This window comes from Panthera tigris, chromosome C1 (genome assembly GCF_018350195.1).
Source record: "Panthera tigris isolate Pti1 chromosome C1, P.tigris_Pti1_mat1.1, whole genome shotgun sequence".
Classification (NCBI taxonomy): domain Eukaryota; kingdom Metazoa; phylum Chordata; class Mammalia; order Carnivora; family Felidae; genus Panthera; species Panthera tigris.
Window position 1 is genome coordinate 122299538 of NC_056667.1, and position 20476 is coordinate 122320013.

Below are 20476 nucleotides of genomic sequence, written 5' to 3' on the forward strand. Positions count from 1 at the left end.
GTCAAAACACTGTCTACTCCTTTGAATGTGGACAGGAAAATACTTAAAAATAAATTTCAAGAAATTATCCAACTACACAAGCTAATGGACAGAGTGCTAATTTGCACAAAAGAGACTTTCTCCACTGGATTAAAAGTAGGGATGATGGGAAGATAATCCAGGAAATGAATGATTCAAATAAATGAACCAGTGATTACTATGAAAGTCGTTACTGCACTTACTACTGGAGGTGAAATGCTATCATGTGCATTTCTGTGTGTGCAACACCAGTGACTGGCCTGTAACTGCACAGAAAGTTAAAAAGGCAGAATCCTACTTAATGAGGCCCAGTCAATAAAAGTGGGTTTTAAAGCATTGTTTAAAAATATGACTAAAATAAATGTTGAGAGTTGCTTCAATACAATCAATATTGAACTGTTTTGTTTAAAATAAAACCTTTGACACATGAGCTCACATATATAAAGTATTTGCCATTAGCCTACATATCCAAGGGTGTTCCATTTCGATATGTTCTTGGCGTGGAGTACATGGAGTTAAGGAGATCTGTGAAACTCCTGGACTTTTATGCAAATTTATGTATGTTACTACGTGTGTGTGTGTGTGTGTGTGTGTGTGTGTGTGTGAGAAAGAGAGAGTAAAAGGAGTCTATGGAATCTGTCAGATTGTCACAAGAGTATGTAGTTTATAAAAGATAATGTCCAATGTATGTATTTTTCTCCTTTTCTAGGTAAGTTAAAAAAAATAAATCAGAAAATTACCAAGTAGCCTTAAAATTGACATATGATTTTAAAGCATTCCATTTAAGAGCCACCTATGATGACACTGTGCGTTATTTTGCAACCTTTGTCCAATTGAGAATTCCAAATCACTAGAGTTTTAATATAAAAGAAAGCACAGTAGGTAGGCGCCTGGGTGGCTCAGTCGGTTTAGCGTCCGACTTCGGCTCAGGTCATGATCCCACAGTCTGTGAGTTTGAGCCCTGCATCGGGCTCTGTGCTGACAGCTCGGATCCTGGAGCCTGCTTCGGGTTCTGTGTGTGTGTCTCTCTCTGCCCCTCCCTTGCTCATGCTCTGTATCTCTCTGTCTCAAAAATAAATAAAAACATTAGAAAAAATTTTAAATAAATAAATAAAAGAAAGCACAGTACAGAATTCTAACTGAGAGCTACGGCAATGTGAGAGGAGGTCACATAAAGGAGCCTTGAGCTCAAATAGATGTGAAAACTTCTGCAAGTCAAGGTCATTTTGCTCCTGTAAATAAGAGAAAATTCTTCAGAGATACAGAATAAATGAAAGACCACTAGCCACTAGTAAGCTCACTGTATGGTTGATAGAAAAATCTCCAACATCAGAAAGAAAACTGAAGTGACGTGAAAGGTTGACAAAATGTTCACATCTCATCACAGAAAGGAAGTTTAAATCTGGTGGTAAATGTAGCCTATTCCTACCAAAGGAGCCACTTCTCCCTCAGTGGAAGTGGTGGGAAGTGGAAGCAGGCCTTAGATCCAATGACTCCCACCCTTTGCTTTAAAGGAGGCATGTAACTTCTTGGGTTCCTGCCTTGACAATTCCTAGAGCAGTGACTTTCAGTTTATTTTCTGCAGGGACACACATGATGAAGAATGTTAAAGCGTAAGCTTCTTGAGGACAGGCAGAATAATAATAGTGACTGATACATTATCTTATAGAATCTTTATAATAACCAAGGAGATACTACTATTATATCATTTTATAGAGGAGGAAGTTGAAGCAGATGTGTTAACCAACCCGCACAAGACTAAGTGGTAGAGATGGAATTTGAACTCAGTAGACTGTTTAATGAGTAAATGCCCTCAACTACTACCCAGTATTGCCTCCTCTACCTGTCTCATTCAGTGCTACATTCCCGACACCAAGTATAGTGATTTTCAAGGAGTAAGCATTCAAACATTTGTCCAATGAATCAATGAGGCTCACGTGTGGTTTTGCTGGCACACTAGTTCTAAAGCCACCCATTTTCCTTCTAACTAAGGAGGCATACCAACATGTGAGAGGGTAATTCTTATAAGAAACAACATGAGTTTGCCTATATAAATTTAGGTGTGTTCTCAAACTTCAATACTCTCATATTCTACCGATTAATAGTAACCAGCACATTATGACACCATGTCTAAGAGAATGGAGGCTAGTTGCTCTGTGTAATGACTCCCTGGTATTGGCTGCTAAGAAAGGACTCAGCAAAGATGATGTAACAGAATTTGCTGGTTCTCCACCAGTATCCCTCCTCCTCTTCTTCCACAGTCACAGAATATGGCTGCCCACCTAGGTCTGCATTTCCAGGGCTCCCTTGCAGCTGTGCCACATCACCAACTTTGAACTGGTGAAATATAAGCAGAGGTGTGATGTGCCACTTTCAAGCTTGGTTCTTGAGACCTGCACGTGGACTTCTCCATGCCACCACCTCAGTATAAGCTGAAAGACCCAAACTCAGAAAAGTAAACAGGACAAGGTCTTCTTGCCTTACTATTCTCAGAACTTAACAGAAACGCAGAACCTAGGGCTCCATCCCAGAGTCAGAAACTGCATTAACAAGCTCTACCACTGATCTACCTGCATGTGGAAATTTGAGGAACATTGAACCAGACAGTCAGAGAAACCAGATGAAAAGAAGTCCATGGACTCCCTCTCAGAATGATCTTTGGAACATAGCTTCCCAGCAGCCTGGCACATCCACCTTGGACCATTCCATGAGAGAAAAACCAACTTCTACATTTTTTAAGCCACTAAATTATTGTCAAGTCTCTGTGAGAGCAGCCTAGGTTTACCTTAACACACTGAGGAAATACTCTACTTGATGAGTTTCTCCTTCAGAGATCAGAAGTGAAAACTTTTTTTTAAGCAGTGAAAACCTTTAAGAGTATAAGGACAAGAGTCAAAAGGAGCTCAATCCTTTATCTCTGATAATGCATTTGAAGAACATCATTACAAGTGTGTCTTTTATTATACAGCCCAGATGTCAGGCAGAGTTTCTCACCCCTTTCAGATCTGGTTAAGATTGACTCAAACCACAATTCTAAGACTTAATGGAAGCTTAGAAACTTCTCTTTAGCTTTTGCAAATTCTCAAAATCTCCTTTTCCCCCATTATTTTCAGCCAATGTGTGCCTGCATTACTGCACACTGCCTTGTCTTCATCCCATGTCAATCTAGATGTAGAAGCCCAAATCTTTCCCTGATTGTCAATAAAAAGCCACCCTTTTCCCTGGATTCCACAGGGTTAGAAACATTATTTAAAATGTGGGATATTACACAAAGAAATCATATATGACCTTAGTCATCTCTCTAGATTCTCCCCGTATTTTCTCCCCACTTCCTCCCTTACCTCCCCCTGGTAAATGTATTTACTGCCCAGGCACAACCAAACTATAGGATGTAATAAGGTAGTCAGCACCCATACCCAGAATCACTGTGAGGTCAAGGGCTCCAGACGTTGAGCAATACAAATGTGCTCAGTCAGCAATTTAAATTCCTTAATAACCATTGTTATTGTGATATGAGTTTCCAAAACATAGAACAACTCACATTCCAAGACAAGACAAAATGTAATCTTTTGTGCATTTAAACATCAGTTACGTTCCTGGAAAACTCAGTGTCCATTAAAACCATGCTTAAATACTTTGTGTTCATAGCATAAAGAAGGTAGTATGCAGGTTCAGACCATTGTAACCAGATTTTACATCTGTGTGAATGACTGATGGGGCATCTGAAAGACTTGTGGACTGGGACCAATTTACTGATGTGCATCACTGCCTCATGCATTGCAGGATGTCTGAAATCTTGGCTGTATATCATTTTCACTGTGAAGTCCAAAAGTATGCCCAGTGACATACTGTATTAGACAATATCACGCCTATTGAGAATCATTAATATAAAGTAGTCAGGATCTAAACGAGCAAGCTACATGTGTATATGTGTGTGTGTGTGTGTGTGTGTGTGTGTGTGTGTGTGTGCTGAGGGAAGAAGAGGAAAAATGGAATGGGATTTGGGAAATTACTAAGAAAAACTACCAATTTTACAATATTTCTGAAGTCTATTTCTAAAAAGGGAAAAGTTGAAAGTGCTTATAAAAGGCCCAAGGCCTTGACAAACTCACTACTCTATCAATATCCAGATTTGGTTAACAAATCTGGCTTCAAAAAATAAAATAGTTTTAAAAAGAAAAGAAAAGATGTTTGCTCCATCAGCCTCTTCAACTGCACCAAAGGGGGAAGTTACCCTTTGACCCCTCAAGCCATTTACTAATGACCTGCAGCATGAGATTGGATGGCTTTTCTCATTAGTGCATGACTACATTGCAAATGTTATTGCCAGCCAGCCGATTATAAGAGCATAAAGAGAAAGTAATTAGCACAATCATTTTACATAGAGTAAATTTTAGTGCAGCCAGTTTGTCAGAGATGCAATTTCATGGGATCACAGCCATGCATTAATGGAGTTATGGGAAACTGTTAATTTGTTATTTGAATTGAAGTCCTTATCTTTGGCCAGTTAGCTCAGTTAGTTAGTGCCTGATGCTAAGGAGGCCAAGGGCATGAGTCGGCCTCCTCTGCTGTCCAGTTTGACTTTGTGATGTCGCACAACTGCTGACTGGCACTGCCCGCCGCCAATTCAAGTGGGAGGCTGTTCATTCCAAGCAGAATAATTTCTAGGGTTCCATGAGCATAGATGACTCAGGAAAATTTGCTGGGAGAATTTAAATTCAAAATGCCTGTATGAAAAAAAAAACAATATGAGGGTTCCTTGTGGTGATGAAACTATTCTATATTTTGTGTGTGGGGGTGGACATACCAACCTACTCATATGATAAAATTCTACAGAACTAAACACACACACACACACACACATACACATGCACACACATATACACAAGAGTACAAGTAGCACTGGCAAGCTCTGAATAAGGTTATTGGATTATATCAGAATAATTTCTAGGGTTCCATGAGCATAGATGGCTCAGGAAAATTTGCTGGGAGAATTTAAATTCAAAATGCCTATATGAAAAAAAATAATATGAGGCCTCCTTGTGGTGATGAAACTGTTCTATATTTTGGCTGTAGGGGTGGACACACCAACCTACTCATATGATAAAATTTTACAGAACTAAATACACACACACACACACACACACACACACACACATACACTCAAGAGTACAAGTAGCACTGGGGAGCTCTGAATAAGGTTATTGGATTATATCAAAGTCAATACTTTAGTTGTGATATTGTACTAAAGTGGGCTTCTTTTTTTTTTTTTTTTTTGCAAAATGTTACATTAAAGAGAAGCTGAATAAAGGGTACAGAGGTTTGTCTGCATTATTTCTTGCCATTGCAAGTGACTTTATAATTATACCAACAAAATATTTTTCTTAAAAATGCACACATTTGGTTAAATCCTGTATTCCCAAGGAAATTCCTAATTCAGCAATATTTTCAGTGGTTCCCACATACTACATCTTGGTGCTCCAAAAACACAGTTTCTCTGATTTCAGAACCAGCCATTTGTTCTGTTTCAAAAAACAATGGAGGCTAGATATTCAAATTTGCCATTCCCTAATACTGTCATTTTAGTTCATATTAGATATCATTATAGTCTCATGTATGAATTGATGGAAAAATTCTAATAGATTTTCATTCAAAGAAACCAGCATATTTTAGCATTTTTTAAATATCAGTCCTCCCAAATTCATGATCATATCAAATTCCCTTCTAAAGATGGAACTTTCTCAATGGAATCTTATGAGATAGCCAGACAAAATTTATCTAAAGGCCACATTTAGCCGTAGGCTCCAAGTTTCTTATTTCTGATAAATAATTACAGATGAGACTTGGGATCACTTTGGAATGGACTACAAGAGGACCCTATGGAGTTCCATTCTTAAAAAACTCTCAGGGGAAAATCAACAACCATATATCTAGGATGGTTTAGCTTCTCATCTAAGTCTCCTCTTTGAAGAAAGGGTTCCCTGACCAATTGTGTTAAGGGAATGCTTCATTCCATACATATCCTTCTACTTCTACAATGAATTGAATAGTGTCCCCCCAATATTCATTTCTACTCAGAATCTCAGAATCTCATCTTATTTGGAAATATGGTCTTAGCAGATGTAAGTACTAAGTTAAGATAAGTCACACTAGATAGGGTGTGCTCTAAATTCAATGACTGGTGTTCTTATAAGAAGTGGAGAGGATACACAGAAACAAATACAGGGAAGAAGCCCATGTAACAACATAAACAAAGATTTGAGTCATATAGCTATAAGCCAAGGAACACCAAAAACTGCCAGAAAGCACCAGAAGCTCAGAGAGGAACATGGAATAGATTCTCCCTCAGAGCCTCCAGAAGGAACCAACCATGACAACCCCTTGATTTTGGACTTCTGGCCTCTCGAATTGTGAGACAATAAATCTGTGTTGTTTCTAGCCACCCAGTTTATGGTTATTTGTTATGGCAGCCCTAAGAAATAATAAAACCTTCCATCTCAGAAGGTCAAAAGTTTTGAGAAATTTTGAAATACCCGAAATTTATTTAACCTTGGAAATAGTTTCCCTTGATTTAACACCTAGTAGTCTTTCAAGGAAAATATTCTAAAAATGATATTTGAGACCATTTCAAATTTCAATGTGTATATGAATCACTTAAAGATTTTCTTAAAATGAAGATTATGATTTAGCAAGTCTGAGGTGAGACCTGAGATTCTGCACTTCTAACAAGCTCTCAGGTAATGTTTATGCTGCTGGCCCTTGAACCAACTTGGAGTGCAGGTTTATACACTAGAAGGCAGGGGCCTACAGTGGATAATCTTCAGCATCTTTTCCAGATCAAAGGACAATGACCTAGCCATCCTATGATGGCTTCATTTTTGTTCCCAGTTCTTGACTTCCAAAGAGGGAATTCTGCAGTGCCTCTTCTCACAGTGGATGGAGAAACTTCCCTAACTCACTGATATCAGCTGAGCCATGTGACTTGCTTTGAGTATCGATGGGTAGAGAACATAACCCAGAAATGTTAGTTGATGAAAAGTCTCTGCCACTTCAGACAGGGCCCCAGAATTAAGACATGCAGAGAACAGAACACAGACAGGAGCCTTGGAATCCAGCCTGGCCTGGCTAAGCCCAGCCTAAATCAGCCAAATCACAGGCTACTATAGACTTATGAGAAAGAAATAAATGCTTACTACTGAAAGCCACTGAGATTTTTGAGATTTCTGGTTACATAAAAAAACTAAAAAATATACCTTCTTGGTGTTCTATCCATCCACCCATAACTATGGATGCAAATGTTTATTGATAACCTAGAAGGTATTTATTGACTGCCAACCATCTACCCATTACAAGGAGGTAGAAGATGTGTTCCTACTCAAAGAATTGACAGTCTAAGGAAAAAGTGGCTCACAAATGAAAGAATAAATTACAGTGTAAAATCATATAATATTAAGAGTAATAGAAGTTTGGTGTAGTCTAAGTAGGCTGGAGTTGTCTGAGAAGGCTACAGAGGGGCTTTGGGTAGGTAAGGAGAATTGGAGAATCCATTTTGAGAGGACAAGGATATCCCCTGGAGAAAAGGCTCTAATAGGGTAGAATGCTACAAGCTAACAAAATATTGATTGCAAAAGTCAAACTACCTTTTCTGACCATTATGGGAAAACTCACATACATTATTACACTGTGACAGGCCATTTGTGACCATTTGGAGGAGAAAAAAACATTCTACTTGTACATTATTCACTCCTGGCACAGTAACAATCAGAGGCACAATGAGGAACCGCCAGTGGCCAGTTTTCAGTAGCCATGACAAAGCAAAGGGAGTGAGGCCACTGGGCTGCAGGCTGGACTCCGTGTGCATTATGTGCCCAGTGGAACTGACAGAGGTTGAAAAATATTGGAGCAGGAGAAAAAGTGCTTTGTACCAAATTACTTTTTATTCCTCTCTTAATAAAAATTTCCTGAGTTGTCTTCAGTTATCTTGGCTAAGTTCATGATTCATAGTTCATAAATGTATGCATAGCGTAATTCTTCTGATGATGTGCTGAGGATTAGGGGAAGTTCAGAGGAAAGAGCAAGTCTGCATACTGACTAATATCCAGCCCCAGGGTCTGCTCACCAACGGCACTACAACAACAGTCCATGTGTAAGACAGAAGGTGGAATCAACATCCAGTGGCTCCCATACGTAAAAGTATAATTGTTTTAAAGATAGATCTTATAAATATTCTATTCCTATATACTCATTTTATAGGCTGGGAAACTGAGACCCAAAGAAAAGTGATTTTTGCCAATTTAATCAGTGTGGACCCAGAACAAGAATCTCAGATTCAGGACCCCTGCCCTTTTTTTCCCACTTGCAGCAAGAAATTTCAGAATGACAAAGATATGTATATTCCCTACATCTCCAGCGCTGGCAGGGAATCTGAAGTGCCTGCTCCCAGGAGCATCTCTGCTACAGTATTCTGGAGGCAGCTCATCCTGAGGAAAAGAAACACAGGACACACAGAAGCTCAGGTGTGGTCAAAGGGAAGGTCAAAGGGAGAGTTCAAATACAGGAGGGTCTATACTCTTCAGACTGCCCTCTGGCTCCATATCAATTCCCGCTGGTTCCCACCACTGGACCAGAGCTTTCAGAATGTGAAGAAAGAAGGTAGTAACCAATAATGTAACAGGTAACAATTTTTGAGCACTTTACATAATTATCTTATTCAAGCTCACCAGAGTCCATTTTACAGAAAAGGAAACTCAAAGATGTTAGTTAACCTGCCTAGGGTCTTGATAAGTATATGTGGTAGAGACAGTTTGAAGGTCAAGTTTTGACTCCGGGGCTCTTGCTCATAACCTCTCTTACACATTGCTCTACCACTGCAGCAATCACCATGCAGCAGGCCAGCACATAATTCATGCAAACCTGGCCACAAACATTCTCTTCCTTTCCACACCACCCAAGAGAATTCTATAATTGCCAGACCAACTCCCTTGACCCACCCTTTGCCCTCAAAAGAAAAGATTATCTTGTCTTATAGGATTTAAGAATGGATACATATAAGCTGGATCTGGGGGGAGAATAAAGACAAGTCCCAAGTCTTATGAGACACAAAACAAGGAGTATTAAAAAAAAGAAAAGGGACAAAGAAAGTAAAGGCAGATGGGTCTAGTAATAGCAATAAGTGGTGAAGGAGAAGCCTCGGGCGGTGTGGAGTGCAGGAGAACTGAAGAGTGAGTACCAGAAATGCTGCAGGGGATTAATGTTCTTCATAGATAAAAGTGAAAAATGAAGTTCCTTTCGTATTATGGTATGGTTATTAAACTCTACTTCGGTAAATGTGATACTATTCCAGAGCTAAATAACAATGTGAATGCACCACAAATTTGAAACAAAACTGTGTAAATTCAATAGGTTCACAAGGAACACAAAGCATTCTCATTTCAAAACTTGGTATACATACTGGGGTGCAGGACAACTTTCCAGGAACACAACAGGCCTCACAGCAAAGGCCATCAACCCCGCCAAGGACAGAAGCGTCCTCAGGGGACCCATCTGCAAGTCATAAACCTGCAAGTCCAACACCTAGAGTAAAAAAGGAGAAAATGGAAGAAAATAAAAGGTCATAAAACACACTGCTCCAAACACATAGACAATGCCCTCTGTGGACTTCCTGAACTAGCTGTAAGATTTGAGGAGTATATTTGCAGTAAGTCTAGTGAAGGCAGAAGCAGAGAAATGCTGTTGGTTTTGTTCTCATGATCTTAATGTGCCCCTAGTTTGGGGAAACCTGAGAAAACATGGATCATACTCTCTATCTCCATTGGAAAGTTAGAAAAATAGAAACCAGAAATTGGTAATACATTTAGATGGTATGTATCAACTTTAAAGACACGTAGCTAGACGGATCTGTCCACTTGAGCCATGGAGTGGAGATGTCAGTCTGCATCCTGAAGCAGGGCCCTAAGATGTGGAATTAGGAGAAGATAGCAGAAACTATGCAGGCTGTGAAGCAGCAGCACAGGGAAAAAAAGGTCTGCAGCATCTGAACCTTCAACACCCAGCTTCCTAGGTTGCTTAGCAACCCCTTGCATAGAGATTAAGCAGTTACTCTTTCAGAACTCTGCAGTGAGCTCTTTGTTGTAAGTAACAAAATTGTATCTGAGTCCCCAAAGAGTTACTTTGGCTTTCAGAGGTGACAAACTCACCACTAGAAGCAGCCAGTCACCATGGTTTATTAGGGTTTAACCATGAGCTGTCCTGGGGGATTCAAAAGAAATAGAAGACCACCCCAATCAATCTCAAAGAGTTCACTGCCAAGGCAACACATACTTATGTGTGTAAAGTTATTGAAAAGAAATACATCTACCACTTAGTGTATTTTTAATTAAGTGTTCTAAAAATGTACTGGATTATTTTATTCATTTGTGTTTATATGTGTTCTCACGTCCATTTTAATGTAAAGAAACTCAACTTCTTTGCTCTGCAAAGAAGCACCTATAGCAAAGGAAGAAGTGTAATCAGCCAGCATCCTAGGATAAGGGTATAACAAATATCATGTGACCTACTCAGGCTATTAACCCCCTCAGTCGTTACTATTCAAAGATGTTCACTATAAAAGAGCAATTAATTTCAGTATAAAACACACAGCACTTGGAAGGAAAATAGTTGACACGTCAACCCCAGCATCCCAAGACAAGGAGTTAAAGCAACCTGAAATAGTTTCAGTCAAACTCTCCAACCAAACTTTAGTGACTAGTAAGACCAACAAGGCTCCAGGAATAAAATTACTTTTAGGTAGAGGGAAGTCCAGAATGGATTCAAGGGACAGGGTCTGTGTAGTGAGTTGTATTCAGAACAGCGCAAACACATGATAGTATAAGAGTCCCTAGTCCCATGCCTTTGCCTTGGGAATGACAGTGCATGTAAAACAAAAGAGTACCACTCATCACAGCTGGCACCCTGGAATGAGATCACCCTTTCTCCACAGCTGCTCCCTGGAGCAGGCACAGCAGTAGGCTGACTCTGCTGAGGCCCTCACCCACACACATGGGGCAGCAGAAAGTGGTGGGCTTCAATTTAGAGGGGTGAGAGGCAAGTGGACATACTACTTGGATCAGTGTTAGCCAGCCCATCCCAGAGTTCTAAAAGAAAATCAAGGGAAAGATGGCATCCCAAACTGGAAACCTCATTAACTAATCTGATCTGCTGAATTCTGGCTGGTTTTAATTTAATTTAAAGAATAAGGAGTGACGGTGCAATTGCTAGATCATAGGGTTCTATTTTTAACTTTTGTGAGGAACCTCCATACTGCTTTCCAGAGTGTCTGCACCAGTTTGCATTCCCACCAGCAGTGCAACCGGGCTCCCCTTTCTCCTCATCCTCGCCAACGCCTGTTGTTTCTTGTGTTGTTGGTTTTAGCCATTCTGACAGGTGGGGGGGCATATCTCACTGGAGTTTTGATACGCTATGATTACACTTATATGTGGAATTTAAAAAACAAAACAAATGAGCAAAGGGAAAAAACAGAGAGAGGAAAACCAAGAAACAGACTCTTAACTATAGAGAACAAACTGGTGGTTACCAGAGAGGAGGTTGGGTGGGGCATGGAAGAAATAGGTGATGGGGATAAAGGAGTGTACTTGTTGTAATGAGCACAGGGTGTTGTATGGAAGTGTTGAATCACTATATTATACACCTGAAACTAATATTACATTGTATATTAACTAACTGGAATTTAAACAAAAACTTCAAAAAAAAAAAAAAAGAATAAAGGTTGACATCACCAAGATGAAGGAGTAGGACACACCACTTTCTGTCCCCACAAAGAAAAATTAGATAGCTATCCATGAACAAAAACAGCTCTGGAACATCTCCAGAGTCTACCACAATGGAATAAAGCACCTGATAATAACTGCACAAAAAGGGAAGAAAGAAGAGTTTCATTTTGCCTGCATTATCTCATTCTTCAGACTAGCACTGCTCAGGGCCCCAGAGAGCAGAAAAAGGAGAGCACTGTGAGTGACCAACTTCTCTAGCCTTTTGTGGCACTGTACAAAGGACATGCTTCTGTTTCACACCACACAGAGACCGACATAGCTGAGGCATCTGGAGACAGCCAGGAACGAGGAAGAAGGGCAAGGACTACCAATATCAGCCACATAGTGAGAGCTAGTGTGTTCTCAATGGTCGGCTTTCTGGAGGACCCCCAGCCTTCACCACTGAAGAAACTAGCAGCCAGCAGAGCTGTCTTGGGGGTCCTAAAGCTTTCTCTGCTGAACCCTCTATAGACTTTCAAGTTTGCAGGCTCCACCTGTCTGAGTTCCTCCCCAATCCCATATCCTTATCCCTGATGGAGTCACCCCAGCCCCCAGGATACAGGACAATCACCCCTCCCAGCAACCAGCCCCAGCCTCTCTGGCTACATGTTTGCATAATGTCAGACCAGGCCCTGGCTGCCAGTCCCCACCACCCCCCAACAATGCACACTGAAGAAGATAAAAATAAATGTAAAGATATCCCATATTTATAGATAGAAAGAATATTGTTAAAATGTCCATTCTTCCCAAAGTGATCTATAGAATCAATGTAATCCCTACCAAAATTCCAATGGCATTTTTCCAGATATATAAAAAACAATCCCAAAATGCATATGAAACCACAAAAGACCCCAACAAGCTAAAATAATATTGAGCCTGAAGAGCAAAGCTGGGATCATCATACTTCCAGATTTAAAACTATATTACAAAACTATAGTAATCAAAGCAGTATAGTATTGACATAACAGACCCATAGACCAATGAAACCGAATAGAGCCCAGATATAAATTCACACACATATGGTCAATTAATTTATGACAAAAGAGACGGAATATACAGTGAGGAAAAAATATTATCTTCAATAAATGGTGATGGAAAAATTAGATACCCACATGCAAAGGAATGAAATTGGATTCTTATCTTACACATACCCAAAATCAATTCAAAATGGATTCAAGACTTCAACATAAGACCTGAAACCGTAAAAGTTCTAGAATAAAACCTATGAGAAAAGCTCTTTGACACTGGTTTGGCAATGGTTTCTTTGCCTATGACACCAAAAGCAAACAAAATACAATTCAAGAAGCAAAAATATAACTCAAAAGCAAAAAAAAAATTAAAAAATTAAAAAATTTTTAAAAATAACCCAATTAAATATTGGCAAAGGAACTGCATAGAAACTTTTCCAAATAAGATATATAAAAAGATGCTCAACATCACTAATCATCAGGGAAAAGCAAAACTGCAATGAGATATCACCTCACAGCTATTAGGATGGCTATTACCAAAGAGTCAAAAGATAAGTGTTGACAAGGGTATGGAGAAACAGGACCCTTGTGCACTATTCGTAGGAATGTAAATTGGTACAGCCATTAAGGAAAACAGTATGGAAATTTCTCAAAAAATTAAAATAGAACTACCACATGATCTAACCATCCCACTTCCACTCTGAGTATATATACAAAGGATAAAATCACTATATCAAAGAGATATCTGCACTCTCATGTTGACTGCATCATTATTCACAGTAGTCAAGGTGTAGAAACAACGTAAAATATGTATGTATGTGTATACACACACACACACACACGATGGGTTTATTCAGTCTTTAAAAAGAAGGAAATCTTGCCATTTGTGACAACATAGATAAACCTGGAGGGTATTCTGTTAAGTGAAATAAGCTAGATACAGAAAAGTAAATATCACAGGATGATGTCATTTATGTGTGCAATCTTAAAAAAAAAAAAAAAATGTTAAACTCTCAGTAACAGACAATAGAATGGTGGTTACCCAAAGACTTGACGATGGGAGAAAAGGAGAGATATTGACCAAAGGGAAAAACTTTTAGTTATAAGATGAATAAGTTCTGGAGACCTAATATATAGCATGATTATTACAGTTAATAATAATGTATACTTGAAATTTGCTAAGAGAGTAAATCTCAAGGATTCTCAACCACACACACACACACACAAAATGCTACCTATAGGAGGTGATGATACATTAATAAGTTTAATTGGGGCAATCACTTCACAGGTATATATGTATCAAAATATCATGTTGTATATCTTGAATACATATAATTTTTACTTGCCAAAAATACATTTTAAAATCTTTTAATAAAGAAAAAAGGAAGGAAGGGTCATGCATCCAGAGTGCAAGAGACAATTCATACAACATGTCCCTCTTTAGAGCATGAAGCAGGCCAATCCCCTTTCCCACATCCACCTACCTAGGGCCATATGTGCTGTCCTACTCAGATACCTTGAGACAATATTGAACATGTTTGTTTTTCAAACTATGAGTATGTATTTTGCCTTTTAAGTACAAGCATTCCTGGAAAACATTAATTAACATTAAAAGAAGATCCTAGGTGAAGAGTCAGTGAAAGGCACTCACCATTTATAGCCAAGGGGTATTAACCATAAACATTGAGAAAGGCAAATATTCTTAGAGATACATACTGAAGGAATTAGGGGTTAAATGTTAAGATAAGAATTACAGGATGATACAGAGAAATGAAAAGTAAAACAAGTGTCATATAACTTTGACTAGATTGAATCTCAGTGTGATGAGCTCATAAGGGTTCATTATACTTTTCATTTGCAAGTATTTAAAAATATATACAGCAAAAAATTTTTAAAACAATGTGGGTGGGGGCAGAAAAGGAAAAGCAGTAGGATTCTCAGTAGTTTCTTCATGTTTCCATTTGTGAAAGCAATCAGTCAATATGGGACTAGTTACAGATGGCTGAAATTCTGTATCTTTACAAATATATCTAATTATTTAACATATTAAATTTGTTTTATTTCAGATGTCAAGGGTTGAGCTAACCATACTCCTCTGTTCATGTCATATTATCAGTAGTTTATGGAAGACTTCTTCCTTGTTTTGTTTATGTGTTTATTTCTTCCCATGTCTACATGAGTAACCTTTCTCACATGTTAGTGTAGAAGTCTTGTATGTGCTCTTACAAAATATACATTTTACATGTATGCATATATTGTAAATAAACTCAGTCCTAAAAATATCAAACTTGATTATTATGGATTAGATTATTATTCTTAAAATAATCAATTACTGAGAAGGTATGTTATGTTTATGTGGATGAAATTATTAAAAATGGAAAAAACTGTATAAGATATAAAGCAATTTGGCATATAAATATATATGTCAGTGGCTGAAATACAATTTGGACATGTTTTTTCTTATTAATAGTGATAAAATATTCAGTGCTATTTTTTTCAAGTTCTATAGAGAAGATACAACCTATGAGATGTGTTTTTATGAAACTTTTATCAAATGTGTTCCTTACCTCCAAGAAAAACAAAACCAAAGAAAATAAAAATGTGCAGTAAGTTTCTACTTTTTTTGTTACCTCTGCTTTGCATGTGGGCAAGCATCATCTGAAAACCTGCAGAGTTACTGGTTGACTCATAAAAGAATAGTCCAGGTGCCAATTACACAATAAATGCTACCTGTGTGGGCATTATCATTGCATATGAAATTCCATATGAAAAGTGGCATATAGCTAGTAGATGTTCATTAAACATGGTGGGTGGGAAAGCATTATGAGATAACACAGTCAAGACTGAAGAATATGCTAAATCTAGGCCGTCAATGAGTATGAGAAAAACTTGTTTTACAACAATTCCTGTAAATGAAGAAGATGGAGAATAGAATTTACAATGCCTGTAGGTAAATGTCTTGGGGAATTTGATGGAATATTTTCAGTAATTTTATTATTTCCTAAATAGATGTATTTTTTTTTACCATATTCACTTTGTCTAGAAATGTTTACCAAGAATATTAGTGCATTGCAGCAAAGTACCTGACTTGATTTTTATCTAACTCACTGAAATTTGCCTCTTTCTTTTCCCTTTTTATGAGAAAATTAATTTTATTTAAGTATTCTTTCATTACCTGCTTCCTTTCAAAAACCTAAGTATCTTGTAAATTAGGAGACAGGTGCATTATGCAAACTATTAACATACAGTCCATCCCTAACTTATAAATTGAGTGAGCTCTCAAAGTTTCTTAGTAAGTCAGATGTTGAGAATTCAGAATATTATTTTTCCCATGAAGATTTATTGCACAAAGTGGTTAGTTGTCTAAACCCAATAAAACTCTTTCTACCCCCATTAACAGTGATGAAATTGCTTTCCTAGAACAGTTGTTCTCAAAGTGTAGTCCACTGTAATCCTGTAGACCCTAAGAAACCAATGAGACACTTTCAAGGCTTTCAAGGCCAAAACTATTTTCATAATCACACTGAAACGTTATTTACCTTTCCGCTGTGTCAGTATTTGCTCTGAGGGTCCCAAAGCAAGGGTGAATGGAACTACCAATGCTTTAGCCCAGACCAGGGCAAGGGCACTAAACTAATAGTTTTATAAACTTTCCCACATTCACACACATTAAAACAAAACCACCAGCTTCACTTGTCCATGATAATGAGGTAAACATTATTTATTTTATTAAGTCACAACTCTGAAGGCACATCTATTTAATATTTTATGTAATAAGAGGGGAAGTAAGTATAATGTGCTTCTGTTATATACCAACATAATACAGTTGTCTCCAGGCAAAAAGCAAAAACAAAAAAACATGTGTGATTGTTCAAGTTATAAGTGAACCGGCCACTTTTTTCATGGAGAAAAAGAACTACTGTCAAACTGTGATTACTCAGACCTGGGTATCCAACAGATCTTTTCTCAAAACTGAATGAAGTGAGCCTGACACTTCCAGCAAAATAATTAATGTATTTGGTGCTGACAGTTAAATTTGATTTTTCAAATAAAAATTAGAATTTTGGAAAACTTGTATCCATCACCATGAGCTTGACAGTGTCCCAACATTTACAGATTGATAGAGTTTCAGATACCACATTGCAACTAATCTTTAACAAATTACCTTTGGTTGAATTTTGGTGTAATATCAAAGAACATCCACAACAATCTGAAAAGGTTATGAAAATACTCCTTCTTTTCCAGCTACATATCTGTGTGAGGCCAGATTTTCTGCATATGATTCAAACATACTTCCACAGACTGAATGCAGACACAAATAAGAGCCTTGTATAAAGCCAGATATTAAAGATTTCCATAAAAGGAAAATAGTTTTATATCCATTCCTTACACTACAATTTTTTTGTTTTATAAATGTTATTTTTAATTTTTAAAAATGTTTTTTAATGTCATACTTAATTTATTATTTTAATGAATTAATAAATATGTTAAATTTCTGTTTGGGTTTCTAACAGTAAATTTCATACAGCCTACATACAACAAAAACTCTTCAGTTTCCCTAATAATTTTAAAAGTGTAAATATTTCCTTCAGTTGAAACATTTGTAAACTGCTGCCCTAGGGAACCAATATTAAGCACCATCTGGGAATACTGAAGGAAAAGCTTCTCCTGCTCTATAACCAGAGATGTTTCTTCATCCTATCCACCACACCTATTCTAGGAACTTTCTTCATCAAGTCCTAGGCAAACTCAGCTCACAGGGAGAGGGTGCGGCATGGGGCACAAATGGGGATGCCTTCTACAGAAAGGAGGACCTTCCCAAAGGTGCTCATATAAATACAAATTAAAGGTCGGTGCTGAGTTAGGGACTTCAAACTTCCCTGGGTCATGAAAGAGATCAGGAAATCAACATCCGGGCTCAACTTCTGTAAAACTTCTCCCCAACATTCCAAATGGGAAAATTTTGCCCATTTTATTTACAGGTAGGTATATTCCTAGCATCCAGCACAGTGTGTAGCACAGAGTAGCTTTCTGATGTATATTTGTTGGATCGTGGATGGGTGAAAGGATGGATGGATGGGTGGGTGGGTGGATACATAGATGAGTGGGTAAGCAGATGGACAGAAAAGCTCCCTTGAAGAAATAGGAGCCAAGAAATAGAGAAGGTTTTAGCAGCTTGAGAACAGCACAATACCAACATTACTAGTACTACCAATTAAATATTTACACATTAAAAACGCAACTAATCTTACAAAGAAGCACCTAAATACAATATCTAAATACAAGACTAAATATAGAAAGTGTTTATGCACATGGGCTATTTTTAAAAATTTGTTTAATATTTATTTATTTTGGGGGGGGGGCGGTGCAGAGAGAGAGGGAGACACAAAATCCAAAGCAGACTTGAGGATCTGAGCTGTCAGCACAGAGCCCAACATGGGGCTTGAACCCATAAACTGTGAGATCATAACCTGAGCCGAAGTTGTATGCTCAATTGACTGAGCCACCCAGGCGCCCCTGGACTATTTTTAATGATAATGAATAAACACAGTACTTAAATCTTGGGGGCCTGGGAGGAAAAATAAATAAATGAAACAAATTGATATGAACCAGAAAAGATTTCCTGGGAGTACTGAGATTTTGAGCTAAGTCTTGACCCTAGACATGGGTTGGCAGAGAGGAAGTGGTAGAACTCTCCAAGTACAAGAAACACATGATTCCATCTGAAATAACAATGTAAGGCCATTTATCCAATACTGTCTTAAATAGGGAGATCATACAGAGAAGTAGGAGGTTTGAGACCATAAAGAAAGAATCTTATTTATCTTGCCTCCAAAGAAAACTGAGCTTCCCAGTGTGAATCTCCTCTTATTCCATTTCGAAGGTATCTATAACTATAAAAGGTTAGATTTACTGCTTCTTTATTGTCTTCTACATCCAACACAGGAATGGTGATATAGCCTACTGAGATAAGCAAATGTTTTTAGAGAACATTTGGTTTTTAACAGCATTTTATCCATGAGTATATCTGATGGGGAGGGGGGGTTCAATCTGAGTCAAATTGGCATGCATTTACTGAACACTTGCTGTATACCAAGAACCACTCTCAATACTAGAAATACAAGGATGAATAAGTGATGGTCCCTGCCTTCAAGGAGCTCACAATCTTACAGAGAAGGTAAACACACACATGAATGAAAACACTATGTGCTGAGTGGTACAATGGAACCATATGCCAGGGCATCCTTTTGGGACAGCACTCCCCCAAAATTTAGCTTCCCAGTTATTCTTTATAAGTTAATTTTCAGCTTTTTTCATCCCTGTTGAGGCAATCTGAAAAGCCCATTAAAATTCTATCACAAATAGGGGTGCCTGGGTGGCTCAGTCAGTTGAGCATCTGACTTGAGCTCAGGTCATGATCTCATGGCTCCTGAGTTCAAGCCCCACATCAGCCTCTGTGCTGACAACTGGGAGCCTGGAGCCTGCTTCAGATTCTGTGTCTCCCTCTCTTTCTGCCCCTCCCCCACTCATGCTCTGTCTCTGTCTCTCAAAAAATAAACATTAAAAATTTTTTTTAAGTCTATCACAAATAATCCAAGATATCTATTTATTGGATGAGAGGCTGCTCCAATAAAATGCTATACTGAGAAACTGAATGCCAATGAGCATGTCAAGCTCGGAGCAGCTGTGAGATTCAGGAAAGCAGGCAAAAAGAGAGCAAGAGGCAGCACACTAGCTCATCATTTTGTCACTGTCTCTGGCATGGCAGAAATTACTTTTCTTCCCCACCTAGCAAACATATAAAGCAATACCTCTGCTTACCTCTGAGAGAAGCCATCTGCTGTGGCTAAGATAGTTCTGGACTGCTGGGCCTCCTTGGCTCCCAACCCGGCAAGGGAATGCAGTGAGACCTGAGGACTAGTCATCCAAACCCAGAGCATGTGACGAAGTCATAACCTTGGCCAGCCAAGTTCTGAGGGTCATGGGGTTGGTGAGTTTGTCAAGCATGTCTGCTCTGTATATGAGCTGAAGGAGCAGAGACCCACAAATAAGAAACGGGAACTGAGCAGGGAGGTCTTTGCTAGGGAAACAACTTCGATACAGGTAAAAACAAAGATTCTGCTTGTGGCCAGTGGAAGCAGCTGATAGGATTCAAATAGAATCCACAAGACAAGGTCACGCAAGCACAATGATTTGTTAAATCACAGGGGTTCTCCAAGGCAGCCATGAGCCAGCGGTGAACAAACAGATACAGACAGTGCCCTCATGGACTTCGAATATAAGAAAAGTCAAACACAGAAAGTGTAACTACAAGTACAGAAAGTACAGGGAAATATGGGGGTGTGGTAACAGGCATAAAGGCTTTATCCTAGGTTGGAGGATTAAGGAAGATCCCTCTGAGGAAGTGATATTTAGGCAAAGATAAAGGTCAAACAGCCAGTAAGTAATGAAGGAGCCCTAACAACCTGACCTGGGTGGAGACTAATCTCAGACACCTGCCTGAAAGCACAGGTTTTGAAGTGGAGCTTCAGTAAAGAAGAGAATCAGCTTAACCACTGACCTGCTGAAAGGCTTCATCTTAATTGTACTTCTAGACACCGGTCAGAGACAGACATCAGCCTTTCAGGGCTGAGACCCAGGGAGCCTTCAGGAGAGACCTGGGGAGTCTCATCAGAGAGGGAG

At 38.6% G+C, this 20476-nt stretch overlaps 1 long non-coding RNA gene across 2 annotated transcripts in view; it reads right to left on the bottom strand.

The window, feature by feature from the left end:
• Positions 1–1083: 1083 nt before the first annotated feature.
• LOC102965678 overlaps positions 1084–20476 on the bottom strand; it is a 165674-nt gene continuing 146281 nt past the window's right edge. Inside the window, exons 10-11 of one of the 2 annotated variants that reach the window (XR_006220639.1) lie at positions 9470–9591; positions 1084–5028 (exon numbers count right to left, since the gene is read on the bottom strand). This is a non-coding gene — a long non-coding RNA (uncharacterized LOC102965678). Of the gene's footprint in view, positions 5029–7258; positions 9592–20476 lie in introns of those variants that run through there. The other variant, XR_006220638.1, reaches the window with a different exon arrangement.